The sequence below is a fragment of the Panicum virgatum genome, chromosome 2N, assembly GCF_016808335.1.
Source record: "Panicum virgatum strain AP13 chromosome 2N, P.virgatum_v5, whole genome shotgun sequence".
NCBI classification, from domain to species: domain Eukaryota; kingdom Viridiplantae; phylum Streptophyta; class Magnoliopsida; order Poales; family Poaceae; genus Panicum; species Panicum virgatum.
Window position 1 is genome coordinate 14,759,327 of NC_053146.1, and position 10,975 is coordinate 14,770,301.

General features: G+C 42.0%; 1 long non-coding RNA gene and 1 pseudogene across 1 annotated transcript; one reads left to right on the forward strand and one right to left on the reverse strand.

Moving 5' to 3' along the window:
• Positions 1-6,215: 6,215 nt before the first annotated feature.
• LOC120658081 lies at positions 6,216-6,455 on the forward strand (annotated as a pseudogene).
• Positions 6,456-7,423: 968 nt separating this feature from the next.
• LOC120658082 lies at positions 7,424-9,371 on the reverse strand. Its single transcript, XR_005668507.1, has 2 exons — positions 7,955-9,371; positions 7,424-7,844 (listed from the first exon to the last, which is right to left on the reverse strand). It is a non-coding gene; the product is annotated as an uncharacterized LOC120658082 (long non-coding RNA).
• Positions 9,372-10,975: the final 1,604 nt, after the last annotated feature.

The following is a 10,975-nucleotide window of genomic DNA, read 5'->3' on the forward strand; positions in this document are numbered from 1 at the left end:
GGTAGGGTGATCGAGGAGCGGCGCCGACGGTTGCTGCCTCATACAGTGGAGATGTTGACATGTGTCAAAGACTGGGAGTTGGGAGATGCAAGAACACAGCATGAGGTTGAGAAGGGGATGCAAGAGATGGAGTATGCCTGCAGTAGACTCATGGAGGAGGAGGAAGGACAAGGGCAACCTAATGATAATCAGTAAGTATCTCATGCTTTGTCTCTTACAAGTTCTTTCATGATTTGTTCATCAAGTATCTCATGCTCATCTGATTTTTTGCTAGGCCTGCCTCTACTGGTGGTGGTCCAGCCTCTACCACTGGGTCTACCCCTTCTGTGGCGTGACGGCTGTGGAAGACAGACAAGGCAATTGCCATTTTGGTCTTTTGGCAATCAAGAATCAAGAGTGCAAGTGCAATGCAAGTCTGGACATTGGAGATTTGGAGTTCTATTCTTGTATTGTAAGCATGTTCTATTGCTGTAACTGTAAGGCTGTAATGAACAATGAACCTAGAATTATAAATATGGGCTGTACTCTTTTTTTCTTCCTAGGATTTCTCACAAGGGTGAGTTTTACCTAGGAAGGTTTTTAATGAGGCAGCTACACTTGATCAAACAGATCAAGTGTTAAAACAGATTTATAATTCTCAATCATCCCAGTTCTGAACTTATAATATTATGAAGGGGTGAACGTTTGATTATTTGCTTGCTTTTTTGTTTGTGATTTGTGATTGTGATTGTGCTTGTCTGTTTGATTGAGAATTTGACATTTTTTCTATCTATTCTGAATGTACCTTTGAATTTGGAGTTGTTTTAGTAGTGACTTGGTGTACAGGCCGTGGGCCGGCACGAGCACGCTCCAGAGGGCGTGCTTCATGGGCTGGCCCAGCACGAAAACAGCCTGTGGGCTTGTGCCTGGGCCGTCACCCCAACACGACGGGTGGCACGGCACGACCCGATAGCCTCCCCGTGCCAGGCCAGGCCCGACTTGGATGTGCCCGGGCCAGCCCGGGTTCGTGCCGGGCCGGGCCGGGCGGCCCGAATGGACAACTATACCTTGCACCGAGCTGCTGCCCAGGCGCTAGCTCACGGCGGCATGCGGTGCGAGGCAGGCCGAGCGGCACTGTGCGGTCCAGGCGACTGAGCTCACGGCCCGAACGCTTCACGGGCTCGCGGCCCAGGAAGCACGCATTTTTAATGGTTCCAGGCCGCACAGGTGGGGCAACGCGGCCCAGCTACAGGAGGACGCCCCACACGCGGCCCGTGACAGGCCGGGTGTGGGGGTGGGGGGGGCGACATCCAGCCCAGGGCGGAATCAAGGGAAAGCGGCCAACAGCAGCAAGCTGAATCGTGACCAGCCGTGTGAGCACTTTCCTTTTCCCATTCTTCTAATGTTTAATTAATTTCCGTTGTAGTTCTTTAATTGGTTAATTAGTAATTATTCTTACTAATAGTTTTAAAATCTATGCTCGCATAGTTAACTAGCTTTTAATTGGTTTTTGTTATTGTTATTTTTAGTTACTAGTGGAGGTGCACATGCCACAAACACATGTTTTAAAAATAATTATTTTAAAATAATAGATGTTTGTTAAAAGTAACATGAGACTCAAAATCTATCTAGTACTGATCCACGCTACGTCGTGACCCCAAAGTCTAACACAACTTATCGATGATACTATAATATTCAAATCAAGGATACAAGCATATCAAACCAAATTGATTTTGACCAGTAGATTGTTCATCTTGTTTTGGCCAGCAAACATGTCCTTCAGGTGAATTGATTTTTTTATTAGTCCATGTTTATCATCATGTCTGATTTTTATGTTTCCAGCACAAAATTTAATTTTGGAATGCACACACGCATTAGGAACAAAAAAATGGTAGATACTATTAGTGGCACGTTGGGTTGCAGAGTGAGGCCACACACCGTGAATTTAAAAAATAGCACATCCTAATTGGGGATTAGTGCACCCTTTAAAACCCCACAGATTGGTCATGAGAAGAAAAGAAGGTAAACAAACAATTTATCTGTAGTAAGCTAGCAGCCATCCATACAGCACAAGGTTAGGTACCTAATTGAGGACGATTGTTCAGAGGATGCTAGGGATTTTGAATTCCCAGCACTGGTAATCTGGTTTGCCTTGTCTATCTCCCTTCAATCAGAAAGTTCTGCTTCCTATGGTGGGGGACCAGGATGGGATAGAAAGGTAGTTTCCAAGTTCAAGACGTCTGAGCCTGGAGATACGCAAACAAGGAGACAATTTCTTACAGTCGCAATGATAATGCTTTTTTATCAATCTAATAAATGTGTAGGAAACAGAGCATTAGTGCACCAAACAATATTCTTTTACTGAAATATTATCCGAGAAAACAACAGAAATGTAAAAATGTCATATCAAACCGGTAGAGGATAGGTAATAGGTCTAAGTTGGATTTTCAGATATATGCAATTGTTATATTGTCTATAAATTAGCAACAAAAAAGAGGTGATAGCAAAAACATCCTAGATGGGTCATACAATATTTGTCAGCCAATAGCTCAAACTATATGACTCTGTCTACGTGGATCTCATTCGTATGTACCCATCAGATTTCAGGAACTTCACCTAGGAACCTCTTGGTACGGCAAAACTCACAAATGCAAGAAGGATATAATTCAGCAGCAACTATGATATATGTGCATTGACATATCAAAACCAATATTTCGAGCTAAAAAAAAGTCAGTGGTAAAAATGCTCAGAGATTAATATTATTATGCATGCATGTAAAACATGCCTCCCCCATCTTGTTCAATTCCACTTCCCTTGCTTGCAGCTCCTGCCCCCTTTTCTTCAGGTCCTGGAGGTTCATTGAAGCATCTTGCTGCTAAGAAGCACAAAATGCACATTCATTTTGTAGCTGAAAAACAACTCTCTAAAAAAAAGGTTCAAGCACCAATGCATCATCAAGCTAGAAATTAAAAAGAAAAATCCCTATCATCATCAGTGCAGTAAGATTGCAGCCTTGCAAGAGCTCTGTTCAACTACCATGGGAGATTTTGACAGTTACACTAAAGAATTATTTGGTTTGAAGTAATCTCACAGCAGAAACGAAAAACTCCGAAAATCAAAAGCATGAATTAGTATGACAACCAATTTAAAAACATTAGCATTTCTTGTAAGACAAAAAATATAGCTAATGTATACACTCAAACAGCACAAATATTTTCATAATATAAATGTAAGCTAGTATTGGTAAAACTAATCCAAAAATAAAAGGGCAAACAATCTGTAGCATTTTCTTTCATATCTAGTCCATTTTCCTGTAAGAAAATCGAGTTCCCAGAATAGAGCAAAGGGGACACAAGCAAGTGTGGAGGCAGTCAGGTCGTTTCACACCCTGGTCATGCATCACAATCTGAACACCAAGAATTATGTCAAGCAACGTGAAACGAAGAATGTTGCCCAGAAAAGGATAACTAAAAATTCCATAATCAATAAAATATATCTAGCAAAGCTGACATGCATGTTTTGATTTTTGAAGTAAGAAACCATTTATTCATGTATGATGCTGAAATGGAGAAAAAATCCTTTGTTTTCATTCTTAATTTCCTTTACACATCAAAATCACAATTTTTCGTTGAAAGGAGCAATACTCCAACTGCTAAAAAAATTGAACATGGTTTCAACCTTCGTAATTAAATTGAAATGAGAATGGGGCCTAACAAAAATACATTCTCACCTACTGCAACATAACAGGCCATCTATTAGTCACAAACCTGCATGTATGTCTCTTCAGAGCATCTTTCTTATGCCTGAAACAATCTTAGCGGTCAACCAAGTGCTCTGCTTTCTAAGCATTAACATAATTTCATTAGTAACCACAAGCAAGATTTACTATTCCCTAAAAACAGCCATTAGTTAGTAATCTGACTTTATCCCAAAAAAAAACATATGATCAATAGTGTTGTACATGACACTGTTTGCATCTTCAAATTCATTGGATCTCAGATTCCTTTGAACACAATGCGCCAATAAATTACTTGTTCCCAAACTCTCTAATGGAGTAGGCTGCACACTACCCCTGTACCCCTTATCATGTTCATATTCAAACTTGGGTCAGTACAATGGTTTCTGAAACTTGGGTCATATTCAAACTTGGATCAGTTTGTATGCATATGCAGTAGTCATCTCATCTCTCCAACCTTCATCTAATCTGATGTCTAATCTCACACTATTTGATCAAGTGAATGTGCTGCTCCATAAGAAACATTTTGACCCAACCATTTTATCAAAAATAAAACATCAAAATCTAAATGTAGATGGCTTCATATACATTTCTAAGATTGAATAATTAAAAATAAGTAAATAATGTGAGTAAGATACTAAATGATTACCTTTTGGATTTGAAAGAAATGATGAACATAATATTAGCTTCATGATGCAAGATACCAAAGGATACATGTAGGCATTGGAGAACCAACAATTCAAAATACTGAGATCCAAGAAACCACCAAGCACATAAACCCCATAAGTTGTTCAGCAGCCTTCAATGCAAACAAAATAGTGTGAAGTCAGAATGGAAAAATGTATTTGAAAACACAAAAATTCTACTGGGTGGTGCTCAGCCTGCGAGCGTCCAGGGGCAGGAGATGATGTGATGACGATGATGAGTGAGACATGGCCGGCTGCCCGGCGCTTGGGAGATGTGTTGGCCGTGCTCCTGCTGCCGCACGTGTAGATGACGATGCTGGGGCGGCGCTCGGGATAGGGCCGCGCGACGGCCGCATGGGAGGGTTTGCTGTGTAGGGAGGTGACGGCCGAGTCCTACATGAAACCGATACGCCCAGGGTTAATTATATGGCCGAGGATTGAAACATGGAAATCAGTGAAAAACATGAAAAGAATAATCAGTGAGAAGTATGGAAAGATTGGATACGCCCAAGATGGAAACCATATGTCCGAGGATTGAAACATGGAAAGATTAATCAGCGAGAACATGGAAAGATTGATCAGTGAGAAATATGAAAAGATTGGATACGTCCAGGATGGAAACCATATGGTCGAGGATTGAACATGAAATCAGTGAGAAATATGGAAAGATTGATCGGCGAGAAACATGGAAAGATTGATTAGCGAGAGTCATGGAAAGATTGAAACTCGATGATTTCCATCCAAAACAGACGCGAGAGGGAGCCAATTTCGCATGTGGGTATATGTGGGTGGGTAAACAAAGGTGCGGTAACAAAAAAATTACACTTCGGGTGGATTTTCCTTCTGTCAATTTTTTCGGTCCACTAAGGGGCTGTCAACCAACTGACGTTACATCTGGGCCTTAAAGAGGTGTTTTGTGAGAGGGATGGGTGGGTTAATGTAGGTGAAAAATGTTATCAATTCTTTCATCCTTTATAGTATATAGATTCCTTGCATGTTTAGTTAGGATGTTTTTAGAGGTAGTTTAACTTCTTTTTTCAGAGCAAGTTTTTCTTTGCAGTGCTTTCCGAGTTGCTTCCGCTTTGTATTAAAGATTCTTAAATGTTTCTAGGGTGAGCGTGTCACCAGATAACTCGTGTCATCTTGGCGATTAGAAGAGAGGTATTTTGGACAGTGAATTGGAGTCGTGTTTTCGAAGAATTTTAAAGACTCTCATTCACCATTTCGATCCCACATTTGGTTTTGGGATCTTAATTCCTATTGGAAAAAATGGCTATTCACGACCGCGTGTTAGGGATTTACTATATTAGAGTTACAACAACAATGCTACATTCCTTTTGCCAGCATGATCATGCATGTTTTACCAACTTTGATGATGCACGGGTATCGAAATGCTAACGCTAACGTATGGCAAATAACTCTGAATATATATAGAATGTTAAATTTGTTTGCGCAAATTGAACTGCCAACAGATGGATGCTCTTTTATTCGTGTAGTGTTGCTGATTGTCATTGCTCTTGGCAAGGAACTTATGCAAACGTACAGGATGCCCTGCTACGAGATCTCTTCCTAGCTTGCTACCGGTGGCCTCAGAACCTTGAAAGCTAAGGCGGCCGGCAAACTGGCGACCTGTCAAAGCAGAGCTAGCCATCGCTCCTCACGAGCAAAGCTGCTCTGATCACTCGCCTTTCTCTCTTTCCGCTGCCGCCTTTCGGTTGCTTCCTTCCCAAGGATGGCCTCCCCCGGAACGACGACGAGAAGTGAGAATCCCACCCAGAGTACCTTGGTCCCAGCAACCTTTGTTAGAGAGAGAGATGGTGACGACGGACTGAGGGTCGATCATCGTGGCGGTGGTGCTGTTCATCCTGCTGTAGCCGGGGTTCTTGTTCCAGCTGCCAGCGAGGAGTAGACTTTGGGTGGTGGAGTTCGGCAACATGAGCACCAGCGCCCTCTCCATCCTCGTCCACACCATCCTCTACTTCTGCATCCTCACCATCGTCGTCGTAGACATCGGCGTCCATGTTTACTCCACCAAACCCAACCCCCTAGAGTAAATTAAACTTAAGATTATTTTGTGTACTACTACAAAAATGATTTGTAGCAACGGCTCAATTTTTTTTAGGGACGGACCTAAATTTAACATGTTGCTACAAATGGACCTCGGTACTGTAGCAACTCACCCGCCCTTAGAAACACCATTTGTAGGGGGCTGCTCCCCCCCGGCCGCCCCTAAAAATAGCATCCATTTTTAGGGGCGGTCTGGGAGGTTGAGCCGCCCCTAGAAATGGCTCACCCCTACAAATTGTGTTTTTAGAGGCGGCTCACCCCCTTACCACCCCTACAAATGACTTTATTTGTAGGGGCGGCCGGGGGATTGAGCCTCCCCTATAAACATAATTTGCAGGGATGGTTCACACCCCGACCCGCCCCTACAAATATATGTAAGTTTTTTTGTTCAAATTGAGCTCTCTTTGCCCCTCGTTTGATTTAGATTTTGATGGTATGGATTAGCCATAGTTCATGCGAATACCAAGCCTGTGGAGAGCACATACTTTTGAACTCTTACAGGAGGCGGATCTTCACAATTTGTTAGGGTTAGGCGAATCCTCTCTAACAACTTAGCACTAGCTACACAAGTCTGAAGGCAGTTAAATTGCCGTCTTGGATCCCACGAGGGCCACCACTTTTTGGTAAGAGGGAAGACATCAAATATTGTCTTTGGAGGTATGGCAAGTAGAGGTGACCCATTCACGAGTGGCAGGTTATGTATGTAGCCTCTCTTTCTGGCAGCGGCACAGAAGTACTTTGAGTCTACAAATTTTGGATCAATATCAAAGAGGAATCTTGATATTTTACCTCAAACACCTTTTGGGGCACATAATAGAAGTATGGTGGCCCAATAGACGATTCATGTAGCAATTTGTTGTTCACTGACCTTAACCCGTTCGACAAATTAAAACCAACCATTGGTTTTGGGAGACGCATCGGCTCATCATCTGAAGATTTAACATAAGTTCACAGCTACATGAATAGTGTGCAATATATAGTCACAACTCACAAACTACACTTAGATATAGAAGATTTAACAAATGTTCAATTGCATGCCTACGTTACATCATCTAACAAATATTATTTCGAAACAAGAGGTAGTCAACATACTTAACATCGCCAATTTTGTATCCGAGGGCATCGACAATGAAAATCAATGCAAGGATAAATGTGCTGTCCTTTGCTTCACTTCTACGAGGAAGTGTTTTGCCGTAGATGGTGAACATTGGTTCTGCGGTAGGATCTGGCGTGGTTCGAAATTGAAAAGAACCCTGGTAAAGACCTTCATTTGTATATACTGGTCTCTCCTCAGTCGAATAATAACCCAACTACTTCACGACTTGACATAAAATTTCTTCTAAACTCATCGCCGCAAAGGTATTACCAAATATATCCTGCAACGGAGATGGAATATAAATATTACAAAATGCTTTGATTAACAAAATTCACATACTATATCATGTAGAAACTATCATAATTCTTTAAATTAACAAAATTCACATACTATATCATGTAGATTTTCTCATGAAAGGCTCTCACAGAGACTAACAATATCATGTTGATTCCGTCGAAGTGCTTGAATTTTAAATCATGACAAATCTGAAATCAGATAACCATAGCTCTCAAGTTCCAAAAGACATATTTTTATGACAGTTCTTTCATAAGTCATCTGAACTTAGTTATTCTTTCCCACTAGCCACTATTGGCATCATGATACCTGGATCTTATCTTAATGATACCTCAAAAGAGATTGTCATTTTTTGAATTGTAGGCGTTCTGTGGTTACCACCAGAAGATGTATATCATCTAGGCATTGTAGTACCTCAGTAAGCCATTTAAAATAATCGATCACCTACATTATATTAGAGGTAACATAACATTAATAAATATCATACATTCTTATTAATCAGGCAAAAAAACACTACTACATAAACAATTTGTAGGAGCAGTTAAAAAGGCATTTTTAGGGGCGGATGTCTCATCCACCTCTGTTTTTCACAGCTAAAAATAGTTGTTTGCAAGAACGAGTACGCTATCTGCTCCTAAAAATATATTTATAGGGACGGGTCACCCCCTCACCCGCTTCTATAAATCTATTTTTAGGAGAGGCTTCTATAAATTTATTTTCAGGAGGGGGTAACACTGCTGTCCGTTTCTAGAAATGGATTTGTAAGGGTGGGGGACCACCCGCCCCTACAAACCGAATAAAAAACTAAAAGAAAAGTCGGCCCGCATGCCGCCGCGCGCCGCCGCCGGTGGCCGCGCGCGCCCGCCGCCTGCGCGTCCGCCCGCGCCCGCCGAGGATGACGCGCTCGACCTCTTCGGCTCTTCCTCGAATGCTCGAGTGCTTCCCCGAAGTCGAGGATGACGAGCTTGAACTCCTCCTCGACGAGCTCGACAAGGAGGCCACCTGCGCCGTCGACCCAGCAAGCCGCGGGAGGCCGGGCCCGCCGGCCACCACGCCCACGCAGGCACGCGCGCCCCACCGGCCACCTGCGAGGCCGCCCCAAGCCGCAGGTCGGCTATCTCGGTGAGTAGCTGGCACTCGAGCTGCTGCATGCGTGGGATGTACTCGAGTAGCTGATGCATCTGCAAGATGTATTCGATGGGGTCCCTGAGGATTCAAACTTTGGTCAGATGATGATGAACACTCGAACAACGAAGCAAGGTCTCGATTGACGTAGCAACCAATCAGTTTAATATGCACCAATCCGGCGGCGGCGCGACGATGCTGCTGTCAAGCCTGCTGCCGACGCTCCCCACGCCCGCGGTCGCCGCGGAGGAGTTGAAGCCGGCTTCCGGGCTGCTCGAGTTGTCGTCGTGGTGCTGCTGGCCGCCGCCGCTGTCCCTGTCGGCGCCGACTTGTGCACTGCGAGGGAGAGACGAGGAAGAGGGAAGCACAAACACAAGCACGGGAGAGGATAAGGCTTTCTTCAACCATTCCCCCATCCAACTCCCCCCAAACATACTATTTACTATATTTTACTATCTCCCTCCAAAAGATTCCTCCCCCTATAACTCCTTCTCTCCAACCATTCCCTCTATATACTATCACTCATTAACTAACTATTTATTTATCGTTTTTGAATTTTAAAAAAATCATACAATATTTGTACTGTCATAATACGCATTATCATCATATTACGGAGCTCAAACGAGATTAATATCATGAAGAAACAGTGTGATTAGAGATATAGGGGGAGTTGAAACTCACTCTATATATGGAGGGAGTTTCAACTCCCCCCGTATACAGGGGGAGCTATGGGGGGAGCCGTTGGACGGCTCGCTCCCCCCAAAGCCCCCCCACGTAGGGTGGGGGCCTTATACGGTGCCCCGTTGGAGAACGCCTAAGGTTGTAGGAGGGAGGGATGAGGGAGAGAGAAGCTCGGGAGACGATAAGGCATTCATGACGCGGCGGGGGTGGGCCACACGATCTTGCTTTCAGCCAATTACCACACAGCATTGCAAAGCACACGGATCGCCACCACCTCACTCTGATCGCTTATATTTTTAGGGCTTACATTTTTAGGACAGTTTCAATAAGAGTTTCATAGGGGTTTTATAATATTAAATATTTTTATTTTTGCTGACATGGCAAAGAGAGAAGAATGTAGTTTCATGTGATGTGAGGAGAGTTTCATCACCATAAAATCCATCTGGCACAGTTACCTAGTTCTCAGTCTAGGTAACTGTGCCCATGAAACTCACACTGAGACTGGTCTTAGGAGCGGGTGAGGCTCCCACCCGCCACTATAAATAATTTTCTAATTTAATTTGAAAAATAATTTAATTCATTAAAAATAGCAAAACACTTCAAAAAAATATGAAATTTTTATAGAAGCTTATTGCGACTTTTATAATTTAGAAAAAAAATTAAAATCTAATTTAAGTGTCCATATTTGTTCAAGGTGTTGCACATTGAATAGCTCCCACACTAACTTACCTCATACAAATTAAGACTAACTTTATGTTTTTCAAACATCTAATTATTAGGTACAATGAAACAAACTTATCATATTTTTGCCCAGTTTTGTAGGTCAGAATAATCTTATTGTACAAATATCATAATTTTTCAAGATTATTTGCTATTTATTTTGCATTAAATTATTTTTCGAATAAATTAGAAAAATATTTGTACGGGCGGGTGATGGCATCACCCGCCCCTACAAATGCATTTTTAGGGGCGGGTGATGCCATTACCCGCCCCTAAAATTATTTTTCTATTTTATGTGAAAATTCTTTTAATTGTTTACATGTAGCAAAACAAATTAAAAAATGTGAAACTTCTACACTATGGTTATTGTGAACTATAAAAACATAAAAAAATATGTCAAGTATATTTCAGTATATACAAAGGTTATGATTGTGGAAACTTCAAAGTATAATTTGAGTTATATGAGATACTATATAATTATAGCTATTAGAGAAATTATAATATTTTTTTGGACTTATATATGACCTTGAATGAAAAAGTTGTCAACTACAAAGTTTTAGATCTCGTCATTCTCTACAATTTTGGTATAAA